Source organism: Tachyglossus aculeatus, unplaced genomic scaffold (assembly GCF_015852505.1).
Source record: "Tachyglossus aculeatus isolate mTacAcu1 unplaced genomic scaffold, mTacAcu1.pri SUPER_30, whole genome shotgun sequence".
Taxonomy (NCBI): domain Eukaryota; kingdom Metazoa; phylum Chordata; class Mammalia; order Monotremata; family Tachyglossidae; genus Tachyglossus; species Tachyglossus aculeatus.
Genome location: NW_024044837.1, coordinates 2,965,716 through 2,979,990, shown reverse-complemented (window position 1 = coordinate 2,979,990; position 14,275 = coordinate 2,965,716). Strand labels below are relative to the sequence as shown.

The following is a 14,275-nucleotide window of genomic DNA, read 5'->3' as shown; positions in this document are numbered from 1 at the left end:
TGGTCCCCTTCTATTCTCCATCTAAACTTACGCCCTTGGAGAACTCATTCACTCCCATGGCTTCAACCACCACTTATGCAGATGACACCCAAATCTACATCTCCAGCCCTGATCTCTCTCCCTCTCTCCAGTCTCACATCTCCTCCTCCCTTCAAGATATCTCAACTTGGATGTCTGCTCATTGCCTCAAACATAACATGTCCAAAACAGAGGTCCTTATTTTCCCATCCAAACCCTGTCCTCCCCATGACTTCCCCATCACTGTAGGTGGCACCACCATACTTTCTGTCTCACAAGCCCATAGGCTTGGCATTATTCTTGACTCCTTTCTCTCATTCAACCCACAGATTCAATCCATCACCAAATCCTGTTGTCCTCACCTTCACAACATCGCTAAAATCTGCCCTTTCCTCTCCATCCATATTATTACCACGTTAATACAATCACTCACCCTATCTAACCTGTATTACTGCATAAACCTCCTTGCTGACCTCCCAGCCTACTGTCTCTCCCCTCTCCAGTCCATACTTCACTCTGCTGCCCATATCATATTTCTACAAATACATTCTGAACGCACCACCCAGCTCCTCAAAAAACTCTAGTGATTTCCCATCCATCTCCATATCAAACACAAACTCCTCTCCTTTGGCTTTAAGGCACTCCATCACCTAGCCCTCTCCTACCTCACCTCACTTCTCTCCTCTACAACCCAGCAAGCATATTTTGTTCCTCTAGTGTTAAGCTTCTCACTGTGCCACCATGTCACCTGTCTTATCATTAACCCCTAGCCCACGGCCTTCCTCTGGCCTGGAATGCCCTCCCTCCTCTTATCTGACAGACAACCACTCTCCCCAGCTTGAAAGCCTTATTGAAGGCACAACTCCTCTGTTAGGCCTTCCCAGACGAAGCACCACTTTTCCTCAGCTCTTACTCCCTTTTGTGTTGTGCCTGACTTGCTCCCTTTGTTCTTCCCCCCTCTCAGCACCAAAGCACTATGTACATATCTATCATTCTATTTGTTTGTATTCATGTCTGTCTCCTCTGCTCGAGAGTACAAGCTCGTTGTGGGCAGGGAATGTCAATATTTGTTGTTGTACTTTACTTTCACAAGTGCTTAGTTCAGGGCTCTTCACACAGTAAGAGCTTGATAAATACGATTGAATGAATGAATCATAGTCCTGTCCAGAGGAAGGTGTTTCTTATGCCATGTAAATGGAAGCATACACAGACCTGTAGAAAGACGTTCTTGTGACAGTGTGGATTTGGGTGCTAAAACAGAACTGGGCCTTATGAGAATTAGTGCCATAGAAAAACCATTTTCTAGTTAAGCTCAAACCACATACTTTAGGCTTAATTGCCAAATGCCCTAAGGGATTATGCTATAGAGACATGTACTGAGGCCTTGTTAATATCTCTTTACTGGTAAACATGATCAAGGAAGAAAATTTACATCAGTTAAAGAATTAGGTACCTTTTCAGCTTGTGATTGTCAAGTAATTCTTTAGTCTCTGGTTATGTGACATCCTAGCTCGCCTCCAAGGAGTCCTTCCTGACTAACCTCTCACTCTCCCACCCCATAGGTCTGCTGCCGCTCCCTACCCTGCCACTCCCTGAGTTTCTCCAGCTACCAGACTGCACTGGAACAACTGCCTGGGGCTTTCCCTGAGTGGCTATGGCCCATCCCCACTGGCCCTGAGCCCAAGCTGCCCCTAAGTGACTGAGGCCCAACCTTGCCAGCCCTGAGCCTGCCCTTCAGGACCATACTTTGGGATCTGGAAGCTGGAGGAAACCCGATAAGTTCCCGAACACTCAACCTTCCTGCTGTCTGCCCCCTCAGCCCAAACCCTGTTCCTCCTCGCTCAGAAACGTGCTGCAGGGTCAACGGACCAAATTCTACTGGTGGAGAAGTCGTGACTGAGGGTCCTTCCCATTGCTCCCCTGTCACATCCACTGGCCCTGTCTCATCCAATGGCTTTGAGTCTTGGAGCAAATAAGCATATGTTAATCATCACCGCAAAGCAGACATTCCAGCAGCCTCTGCGGCTTCATGCACCAGAAGAAATTTTGACTCTATTTGATGATGTTAGATTCTCAAAATAGGGAGATATCTAGAAAAAGGATTATTTTCCAGAAAGCACAAGAACATGTACGGACGCTTGAAAAGAAAACTGTCATCTGAATAGGTGTAAATAAGGTGAACTTTAAAAACCTGCATGCTAGCTACTAAAAGATTGCTCATTTCGGCAGCACATATAGTAAAATTAGAAAGATCTAGAGAATATTAGATATGGCTTCTGTGCCAGGATCCTATAAAGATGTGTGAAGAGTTCCACATTTATCTTCTTTATTTCTCCTAGATGCTTTCAATCAATGGGTTTATTGAGAAAACTATGTGCATATCAATTATTTGTATTTACTGAGTGCTTACTATGTGCAGAACACCACATTAAGCACTTGGGAGAATTAAATATATCAATATGAAAAACACTCCCTGCCCACAATGAGCTTACAGTCTAGAGGGGGAGATGGACATTAATATAAATAAATAGGTTACAGATCTGTACATAAGTACCTTTTGGCTGGGTGGGAGGATGAATGAAGGGAGCAAGTCAGGGCGATGCAGAGAGAGTAGAGGAAAAAGAAAAAGAAGGCTTAGACAGGGAGGGCCTCTTGGAGGAGATGTGTCTTCAGTAGGGCCTTGAAAGGGGAGAGAGCAATTTTCGGATATGAAGAGGGAGGGCATTTCAGGACAGAGGCAAGATGTGGACAAGAGGGTACATGAGATCAAGGTAGAATAAGTACATTGGCATTAATGGAGCGAAGTGTGCAGGCAGGGTTGTAGGAGAAGAGCAGGTAAGAGGGGGCAAAGTGACTGAGCACATTAAAGCCCAAGGTAAAGGAGCTTCTGTTTGATGCAGAGATGGAGGGACAACCACTGGAGGCTCTTGAAGAATGGGGAAATATGGACTGAACATTTTTATCAGACAATGATCTGGGCAGCAAAGTGAAGTATGGACCAGAGTGGGGAGAGACAGGAGAAAGAGAGGTCAGTTAGGAGTCTGATACAGTTATCAAGAAGGGATAAGATACATGCTTTTATTAACATGGTAGCTGTTTGGATGGAGAGGAAATGACAGATTTTAGCTATGTCATGAAGGTTAAAATGACAGGATTTAGTGATGATGTTGAATGTGTGGGTTGCATGAGAGAGATCAATCAAGGATAACAACAATGTTACGGGCTTGTGAGGTAGGAAGGATGATGGTGCTGACTACAGTGATAGGACAATTGGGGGAGGACTAGGTTCGGTGGGACGATAAGGAGTTCTGTTTTGGACAGGTTAAGTCTAAGGTGATGGTAGGGCATCCAAATACAGATGTCTTGAAAGTAGGAGGAAATACAAAACTACAGCGAGGGGGAGGGATCAAGGCTGGAGATTTACATTTGGAAATCATCTGCATAGAGTTGGTAATGATAATAATATTTGTTAAGGGCTTACTATATGCCAGTCATTGTACTAAGCCCTGGGGTAGATACAAGCAAATTGGGTTGGACAAAGTCCCTGTTGCAAAAGGGGCTCACAATCTCAATTCATATTTTACAGATGAGATAACTAAGTCACAGAGAAGGAAAGTGATTTGCCCAATGTCACATAGCCGACAGGAGGCGGAGCCCCTGCCCTTCTGACTCCCAGGTCCATTCTCTATCCACTACATAATGCCTGTGAACATGGTATGCCATGCTGCTGGGGTAGATGGAGCCATGTGAAAGAATGAATTCTTCAAGGTAGTAGGTGTAGATGGAGAATAGAGGGGACACAGAACTGAACCCTGAGGGACCCCCACAGTTAGAGGGGAAGGAGGCAGAGGAGGAGCCCGTGAAAGAGCCTGAGAATGAGTAGCTAGAGAGATAGGAGGAGAACCAGGAGAGGACAGTGTCAGCGAAGCCAAAGGTGGATAATGCTTCCAGGAGAAGGGGATGGTCGAAAGTGTCAATGGAACCTGAGAGGTGGATTAGGATGGAGTAGAGGCAATTGGATTTGGCAAGAAGGAGAATATTGGTGACCTTTGAGGGGGAGGTTTCTGTGGAGTGGAGGGGACAGAAGCCAGATTGGAGGGGGGTCAAGAAGACAGTTGAAGGCTAGGAACTTGAGACAATGGGTGTAGACAATGCACTCATGAATTTTGTAGTGGAATGGTAAGAGGGAGTTGGGTGATAACTGGAAGGAGCTGAAAGCAACCTACATTCCCTTTTCCAGGCTTAATCCTGATCTTGGTCAAGGGAGGATGCTTTTTAGGATACGGGAGTCATGGACATCTTTGAAAGCAGGGGGAAAGACGTTATTGGAGAGAGAACCGTTGAAGATGGCAGTAAGGGAGGGAAGAAGGGAGAGGAAAAGTGTTTTGAGAAGGTGTGAAGGGATAGGGTCGGATGCACGGGTGGAGGGGGTGGATTTTGAGAGGAGGCAGGAGATCTGATGTTGAATCCCCATTTTGCTCCTACTGTATGCCAAGCACTGGGAGAGGTACGTTGGACACAGTGTTTTATCTGCCTGAGGCTTACAGACTAAGAGAGAGGATGATCAAAATGAAATCCTTGCCTTGGAGGAGTTTAAAATATAATGGATTGTTGGATCTCTGCCCACAGTGTATGAAAGAAACCAAGGTTCCAGGCAGCTTATGAGTTAAAACACAGGGAATAAAAACAATACCCATTTCACATATGAGATAATTGAGACCCAGAGAAGTGATGTGACTTGCCCAAAATCACAAAGCAATGAGTAGCAGAGTCAGGATAAAAACCCAGCTCCTTCTGACTCCCGGGCCCATGCTTTATCCACAAGGAAACGCTGTTTCTCTTATCATTCATGCATAGTATCCTTAGAACTGAGGAGGAATGGTTTATCATTTTGTTGAAAATATAAGAGGAGCCATGATCAGAGATTAGGGACAGGATAACAACACTTTCTACTGACCTTTCTCCCCAACATCTGCAGCATGAGACTTCCTTAATCCTTGGGAAGGCTAGTGACTGTGGTAGCCATTGCTGTGACTTCGGGTATGCCATGAACTCCAAATCACAGAGAACCTGAAATTCTGCTCCTCCAGTCACAGCTCCCTAATGACTTTTGTTTTTTTTTTATTTCGTGTTATGTGTATTTGTCCTTGTCTCTTATGCTGCCCTAATGTCTTATTGTTTCATTGCTCTCATTGTGTGTCTCAGGTACTCTCCCCCATCTTTATTCATAGATTGTGAGCCTCTCAAGGGACAGGATCTGTGCCTAATTTCCTCTTGTGTACTCTTTCCCAGTGCTTAGTACAGTGCTCTGCATATAGTAAGTGCTTAATAAATGTTATTTCTAGTACTAGTAGTAATCAAGATAATACTACTAGCAGGACGTAATATACTGCTATCATAATACTGGTCTAAGGACGTCTTCCTTATCCCTAAACCTGTCTCAAAACAGAAGACAACATTATCATCATCATCATCATCAATCGTATTTATTGAGCGCTTACTATGTGCAGAGCACTGTACTAAGTGCTTGGGAAGTACAAATTGGCAACATATAGAGACAGTCCCTACCCAACAGTGGGCTCACAGTCTAAAAGGGGGAGACAGAGAACAAAACCAAACATACTAACAAAATAAAATAAATAGAATGGATATGTACAAATAAAATAAATAAATAAATAGAGTAAAAAATATGTACAAACATATATACATATATACAGGTGCTGTGGGGAAGGGAAGGAGGTAAGATGGGGGGGATGGAGAGGGGGACGAGGGGGGAGAGGAAGGAAGAGGCTCAGTCTGGGAAGGCTTCCTGGAGGAGGTGAGCTCTCAGCAGGGCCTTGAAGGGAGGAAGAGAGCTAGCTTGGCGGATGGGCAGAGGGAGGGCATTCCAAGCCCGGGGGATGACGTGGGCCGGGGGTCGATGGCGGGACAGGCGAGAGCGAGGTACGGTGAGGAGATCAGCGGTGGAGGAGCGGAGGGTGCGGACTGGGCTGTAGAAGGAGAGAAGGGAGGTGAGGTAGGAGGGGGCGAGGTGATGGAGAGCCTTGAAGCCCAGGGTGAGGAGTTTTCTGCCTGATGCGCAGATTGATTGGTAGCCACTGGAGATTTTTGAGGAGGGGAGTGATATGCCCAGAGCGTTTCTGGACAAAGATAATCCGGGCAGCAGCATGAAGTATGGATTGAAGTGGAGAGAGACACGAGGATGGGAGATCAGAGAGAAGGCTGATGCAGTAGTCCAGACGGGATAGGATGAGAGCTTGAATGAGCAGGGTAGCGGTATGGATGGAGAGGAAAGGGCGGATCTTGGCAACGTCGCGAAGGTGAGACCGGCAGGTATTGGTGATGGACTGGATATGTGGGGTGAATGAGAGAGTGGAGTCGAGGATGACACCAAGTTTACGGGCTTGTACGACGGGAAGGATGGTTGTGCCGTCAACAGAGATGGGAAAGTCACGGAGAGGGCAAGGTTTGGGAGGGAAGACAAGGAGTTCAGTCTTGGACATGTTGAGCTTTAAGTGGCGGGCAGACATCCAAATGGAGATGTCCTGAAGGCAGGAGGAGATGCGAGCCTGGAGAGAGGGGGAGAGAGCAGGGGCAGAGATGTAGATCTGGGTGTCATCAGCGTAGAGATGATAGTTGAAGCCGTGGGAGCGAATGAGGTCACCAAGGGAGTGTGTGTAGATCGAGAACAGAAGGGGACCAAGCACTGAACCTTGGGGAACCCCCACAGTGAGAGAATGGGAGGGGGAGGAGGAGCCTGCAAAAGAGACTGAGGAAGAACGACCGGAGAGGTAAGAGGAGAACCAGGAGAGGACGGAGTCTGTGAAGCTAAGGTCAGATAGCGTGTTGAGAAGAAGGGGGTGGTCCACAGTGTCAAAGGCAGCTGAGAGGTCGAGGAGGATTAGGACAGAGTAGGAGCCTTTGGATTTGGCAAGCAGGAGGTCATTGGTGACCTTTGAGAGCGCAGTTTCCGTGGAATGTAGGGGACGGAAGCCAGACTGGAGGGGGTCGAGGAGAGAGTTGTTGTTGAGGAATTCTAGGCAGCGAGTGTAGACAACTCGTTCAAGGAGTTTGGAAAGGAATGGTAGGAGGGATATGGGACGATAACTAGAAGTTGAGGTGGGGTCAAGAGAGGGTTTTTTTAGGATGGGAGAGAGATGGGCTTGTTTAAAGGCAGATAATTATCAATCAATGATAATTATTGAGCATTTACAGTGCAGAACACTGCACTAAAGCACTTTGGAGAGTACAATACAACATGGCTAGCAGAGAACGTCCCTGCTTACAGTGAAACAATTAGTCAATCAATGGTATTTACTGAGTGCTTACTTTGTGCAGAGCACTGAACTAAGTGGCTGGGAGAATACATTGGAGTTGGTAGACACGTTCCCTACCCACATTTATCAGTCGACAGTATTAATTGAGTGTTTACTTTGTTCAGAGCACCGTACTCAGCTCTTGGGAGAGGACAATACAACAGATTTGGTAGATGTTTTCCCTACCCACAGTGAGCTGTCAGTCCAGAGACCAGTTAAACTTATTTGTATCCCTCAGCCTATACTCAAACCTGCCCCTTTTCCTTACTTTACAGTTTGTAAATTAGTAATATACCTAGAGTATTTTATAAGCACTATAATAAGAATAGATATGTTAATATATGATATAGATAATATAATACTAGTTATTGTGGTATTTGTTAAGCGCACACTATATGTCAAGCATTATATTAAGTCCTGGGGTACATACAAGATAATCATGTCCCTTTTAGGGCCCCCAGTCTCAGTAGGAGGGAGAACTGATGTTGAATCCCCATTTTGCTCCTACTGTATGCCAAGCACTGGGAGAGGTACGTTGGACACAGTGTTTTATCTGCCTGAGGCTTACAGACTAAGAGAGAGGATGATCAAAAATGAAATCCTTGCCTTGGAGGAGTTTAAAATATAATGGATTGTTGGATCTCTGCCCACAGTGTATGAAAGAAACCAAGGTTCCAGGCAGCTTATGAGTTAAAACACAGGGAATAAAAACAATACTATCACCATGCACCAAGCACTGGTCTAAGCTCTGGGGTATATGCAAATTAATCAGGTTGGACACAGTTCCTGTCCAACATGGAGCTCAAACTCTTATTCCCCATTTTGCAAATAAGGTAACTGAGGCTCAGAGAGGTGAAGTGACTTTCCCAAGGTCACACAGCAGACACATGGCAGAGCCGAGATTAGAAGGTAGGTCCTTCTTACTTCCAGGCCCGTGCTCTATCTACTAGGCCACGATACTTGCCGAAAGCAATGATATTTAAATGAAAACTATAGATTGATTGATCAATCAATGATATCTGTTGAACACTTACCAGATACTAGGCACTGTACTAAGCACTTAACAGATGAGGAAACTGGAGCACAGAAAGATTAAGCAGCTTTCCCGAGACCACAAAGCAGGCCAGTGGCAGAGATGGGGGGTCTTCCGTATTAAGCACTTGGGAGAGAATAATAGACACAGTCCCTCCCAAAGCGAAATTACAGTCTAGACGGGGAAACAGACATTAATATCAATAAATACATTACAAATATGTACATATGTGTTGTGGGTCTGGAAAGGTGAAAAAAGTAGCAAATCAGGGTGATGCAGAAAGGGGTGGGAGAAGAGGAAATGAGGGCTTAGCTGAGGAAGGCCTCTTGGAGGAGATGTGCCTTACATGTAGCAGTGGAGCTATGTGGAACTGAAGATATACAGTGAGGGTGAGAATTGAATACCTCAATGATAAAGCAACTGGCTACGTTGTCATGAGTGGGATTGTGAGTTAGGGAAGAATTCTATAGAACAGGGTCATAATAATAATATGAAGAATAATAATAGCATTTATTAAGCGCTAACTATGTGCCAAGCACTGTTCTAAGTGCTGGGGTAAATACAAGGTAATCAGGGTGTCCCATGTGGGGCTCATAAACTTCATCTCAATTTTACAGATGAGGTAACTGAAGCACAGAGAAGTGAAGTGGCTTGCCGAAAGCCATATAGCAGACCAGTGATGTAGGCGGAATTAGAGCCCATGCCCTCTGACTCCCAAGCCCGTGCTCTTGCCACTAAACCACGGTCTCCCGATAGCTGATTGGATGTGCATGTCTGACTCCAGCCTTGACCATGAAAGTCAGGTGCAAATAACTCAAAGAGAGAGTGGAAGTCTGTACCTACCTGGACTTGGATGAACTTAAACCCACCAAAATTCTCACGGCAACGAAGAAGTTAATGCTGTGTGATCTTGGACTAGTCACTTCACTTCTCTGTGCCTAAATTAACTCATCTCTAAAATGGGGATTAAGAGTCTGAACGCTTAGTGAAATAGAGACTGTGTCTAACCAGATTCATTTGTATCTATCCCAGCGCTTAGAACACAGCTTGGCACATAGTAAGAGCTTATGAAGGACCATAATAATAATAATAATAATAATAATAATAATAATAATAATAACAATAATAATAAATGTATGCAGGAGAGGTAGTGGGGCTGGGGCAGGACAGTGAATGGAGCTGTGGGTAGGAGGGTGGGGAGAAGTGAGGGAGGTGGCAGTTGCCAGAAGGAGCATAGTCTTAGGGCAGGGAAGGTAGCGAGTGGGATCAGGAGTGGGAGGGTTAAAGTGAGGTCTGGAGGAAGGAGGACTGGTACAACCAAACCATTTTAAAATGGTCGCCCCACAGCCGTGAAGCGGATGAAGCCGGTGGGTCACTGACAATTAAACAACATAGACACCTAACTGTCATCTCCGCAGTTACTTGGGATGTTCTCCCCGTGCGACGCACGCCAGTGTTACGGACCAAATGGACCCCAGTTACACAGTCACGTGGGGCAGGGCCACAAACCCACCCAAGGTCCCTAAGATTCCGAGTGGTGCCAGAAACCCGGGGAGTCAGGCCCGAACAGGAATTAATGAGGCCCCTCAGCCCAACGTGTGACCCGTCTCCCGGGGGGAGTCCCGCAGGAGCAGCAGGGAGCTTATCTGGAAAGGCCCGGGTTCACCTAGAAGCTGACACGCTACAAGCAGGAAGCAGGAAGAGCCCGGACCCCTCACACCTCCCGGAGATCCTCCTGTGGCTGACGTCCGGGAGCTGAGGGCATGGTTGAAGGACAAAAGAGACCAGAACCCGCTCGCTTCAGTCTGACCAGTGAGTCGGGGGATGGGGGGAGAGAACACGGATGTGTTGGGGTCTTACAGTAGTACTATCCCGTCTGGACTACTGCATCAGCCTTCTCTCTGATCTCCCATCCTCGTGTCTCTCCCCACTTCAATCCATACTTCATGCTGCTGCCCGGATTGTCTTTGTCCAGAAACGTTCTGGGCATGTTACTTCCCTCCTCAAAAATCTCCAGTGGCTACCAATCAATCTGCGCATCAGGCAGAAACTCCTCACCCTCGGCTTCAAGGCTCTCCATCACCTCGCCCCCTCCTACCTCACCTCCCTTCCCTGCTTCTACAGCCCAGCCCACCCCCTCCGCTCCACTGCCGCTAATCTCCTCACCGTGCCTCGTTCTCGCCTGTTCCGCCATCGACACCCGGCCCACGTCATCCCCCGGGCCTGGAATGCCCTCCCTCTGCCCCTCCGCCAAGCTAGCTCTCTTCCTCCCTTCAAGGCCCTACTGAGAGCTCACCTCCTCCAGGAGGCCTTCCCAGACTGAGCCCCCTCCTTCCTCTCCCCCTCATCCCCCTCTCCATCCCCCATCTTACCTCCTTCCCCACAGCACCTGTATATATGTATATATGTTTGTACATATGTATTATTCTATTTATTTATTTATTTATTTATTTTACTTGTACATATCTATTCTATTTATTTTATTTTGTTAGTATGTTTGGTTTTGTTCTCTGTCTCCCCCTTCTAGACTGTGAGCTCACCGTTGGGTAGGGACTGTCTCTATATGTTGCCAACTTGTACTTCCCAAGCGCTTAGCACAGTGCTCTGCACACAGTAAGCGCTCAATAAATACGATTGATTGATTGATTGATTACAGGGGAGAAGGCGGTGACAGAGAAATAGAATCTCCTCACGTCTCCATGTGTAAAACGGATCTCTACCCCCGGCGTCTCCATGGCTCTCGATCTGCTGGATATACTGGGTGGGTGATGGGGATGGACGGGGATGGATCGGTGAATAACGTTCTGGGTGGCCAATACATCATATTTCTTGAGCACCTGCTTTGTGGAGAGCACTGTTCTAAGTGCTCGGGAGAGTAAATTATACGATTGGCAGACATATTCCCTGCTCGTAAGGAGCTTACAGTCTAGAAGGGGAGACAAACATTATAGAAATACATAAATTATGGATCTATACATAAGTGCCATGGGACCGAGAGAGAAGTAAAGAAAGGGGGTAAATTCAAGTGAAGGGCGACACGGAAAGGAGGGGGATAAGAGCAAATTGGGACTTAGTCGGGGAAGGCCTCTTGGAGGGGATTTTTTTTTCGTATTTATTGAGGGCTTACTATGTGCAGAGCACTGTACTAAGCTCTTGGGAAGTACAAATTGGCAACATATAGAGACAGTCCCTACCCAACAGTGGGCTCACAGTCTGAAAGGGGGAGACAGAGAACAAAACCAAACATACTAGCAAAATAAAATAAATAGAATAGATATGTACAAATAAAATAAATAAATAAATAGAGTAAAAAATATGTACAAACATATATACATATATAATATTGATTTTAATAACACTCTGAAGGTGGGGAGAGTGAATGTTTGTCGGAAACGAAGAGGGAGGACATTCCAGGCAGGAGACAGGACGTGGACAAGGCGTGGCTGGAGGGAAAGATGAGATGGAGATACGATGAATAGATTGGCATTGAAGGGGCGAGGTGTACGGGCTGGCTTGTAGTAGGAGAGTAGCGAGGTAAGATAGGAGGGAGCAAGGTGATTGTGAGCTTTAACGATCATGGTGAGGAGTTTCTGTATGACGCAGAGGTGGATGGACAACTACTGCAGTTTCCAGAGGAGTGGGGAACCATGGTCAGAGCTGGTAATGTCTGCGTCTCAGTGGTGTTTAGTAAGCACCTGCTATCTGAAGAGTCCCGTACTCAGTTCTGAGGAAGAGAACAATACATTAGACACGGTCCTTTGAGAGGGCAGTCACCTGACAACTAGATGAGAGTTAAGCTCACATGGGAGATAAAAGGTTCTCCTACCCCAGATTTGCCATGAAGCGGGAGGCTAAATCTGGTGAGAGATCATTTATTTAGTTGCAGTCAGCACAGCTGTGTGTACATAGTAAGTGCTCAACATATTTGATCGATTGATTGATTTCGGATTCCTTCTGCCTGAAAGTGGAAGGTTAAGAGGGGCAGCTTCTCATGTTCACCCTGTATGCACACTTGACTCGTCTAAAACCAACCTACTCATTGTATTTTGATCTCATCTATCCCGCTACTGACCCCCAGCCCATGCTCTTTCACTGGCCTGGAACTCCCTCCCTCTTCATATAATGATAATAATTATTGCATTTGATAGCACTATTCTAAGTGCTGGGGTAGATACAAGGTTATCAGGTTGGACTAAATCCCTATTTTACAGATGAGGGAACCGAGGCACAGAGAAGTGAAGCGCTTTGCACAACATCACACAGCAGGCAAGAGGCAGAGCCAGGACTGGAAACCAGGTCCTTCTGACTCTCAGGCCCTTGATCTTTCCACTAGGCCTCGCTGTCTACTCTAACAGACCATCACTCTCTCCACTTTCAGAGACTTCTTAAAATCAAATCTCCTCCAAGAGGCCTTCCCCGACTGAGCCCTAATTTTCTCTACTTCCTCTGCCCTCTGCCTTGTCCTTGCACTTGGATTTGCGCCTTTTATTCTCCCCACTCTCAGCCCTACAGCACGTACGTACATTTTTGAAATTTATTTCAATGTATGTCTCTCCTTCTAGCCTGTAAACCCCTCTTCTAAAGCAAATATGTCTGTCAATTTTGCTATATTACACTCTCCCAATCGCTTAGTATAGTGCTCTGCACAAAGTAAGTGCTCAGTAAATCAATTGTTTAATTGATTTGATTGTCACTGTTTGATGAGGCTCTGAGCCAATCCTTGAGAAATGGCTAACCTCATGATAGCGAAAGGATTCCTGCTGCTAGGATTCTCGGAGGTCCGGAACCTGCAGCTGGTCCACGCTGCGCTGTTCCTCCTGGTCTACCCTGCCGCCCTGAAGAAGAATCTCCTCATCGTCGCCATCACCATCCTCGACTCCGTTCTCTCATTCACCCCTCACATCCAAGTCGTCACCAAAACCTACCGGTCTCACCTCCGCAACATTGCCAAGATCTGCCCTTTCCACTCCATCCAAACCACTACCCTGCTCGTTCAAGCTCTCATCCTATTCCGTCTGGACTACTGAATCACCCTTCTCTCTGATCTCCCATCCTCGTGTCTCTCCCCACTTCAATCCATACTTCATGCTGCTGCCAGGATTGTCTTTGTCCAGAAACGCTCTGGGCATGTTATTCCCCTCCTCAAAAATCTCCAGTGGCTACCAATCAATCTGCATATCAGGCAGAAACCCCTCACCCTCAGCTTCAAGGCTCTCCATCACCTCGCCCCCTCCTACCTCAACTCCCGTCTCTCCTTCTACAGCCCAGCCCGCACCCTCCACTCCTCTGCCGCTAATCTCCTCACCGTGCCTCGTTCTCGCCTGTCCTGCCATCGACGCCTGGCCCACGTCATCCCCAGGGCCTGGAATGCCCTCCCTCTGCCCATCCGCCAAGCTAGCTCTCTTCCTCCCTTCAAGACCCTACTGAGAACTCACCTCCTCCAGGAGACCCTCCCAGACTGAGCCCCCTCCTTCCTCTCCCCCTCGTCCCCTTCTCCATCCCCCGTCTTACCTTCTTGCCTTCCCCACAGCACCTGTATATATGTATATATGTTTGTACATATTTATTACTCTATTTATTTATTTATTTATTTATTTTACTTGTACATATCTATTCTATTTATTTTATTTTGTTAGTATATTTGGTTTTGTTCTCTGTCTCCCCCTTTTAGACTGTGAGCCCACTGTTGGGTAGGGACTGTCTCTATATGTTGCCAACTTGTACTTCTCAAGCGCTTAGTACAGTGCTCTGCACACAGTAAGCGCTCAATAAATGCGATTGATTGATTGATTCTCTGGACCTTCGGTTGTCTCATCTGGAAAATGGAGGTTGAGACTGTGAGCCCCACGTGGGACCAACCCTATTTGCTTGTATCCGCCCCAGTGCTTTGTACAGTGATTCCCACAAA

General features: G+C 46.6%; 1 non-coding gene across 1 annotated transcript; it reads left to right on the top strand.

Moving 5' to 3' along the window:
* Positions 1 to 2,231: 2,231 nt before the first annotated feature.
* LOC119921860 lies at positions 2,232 to 2,339 on the top strand. Its single transcript, XR_005448599.1, has one exon. It is a non-coding gene; the product is annotated as a U6 spliceosomal RNA (small nuclear RNA).
* Positions 2,340 to 14,275: the final 11,936 nt, after the last annotated feature.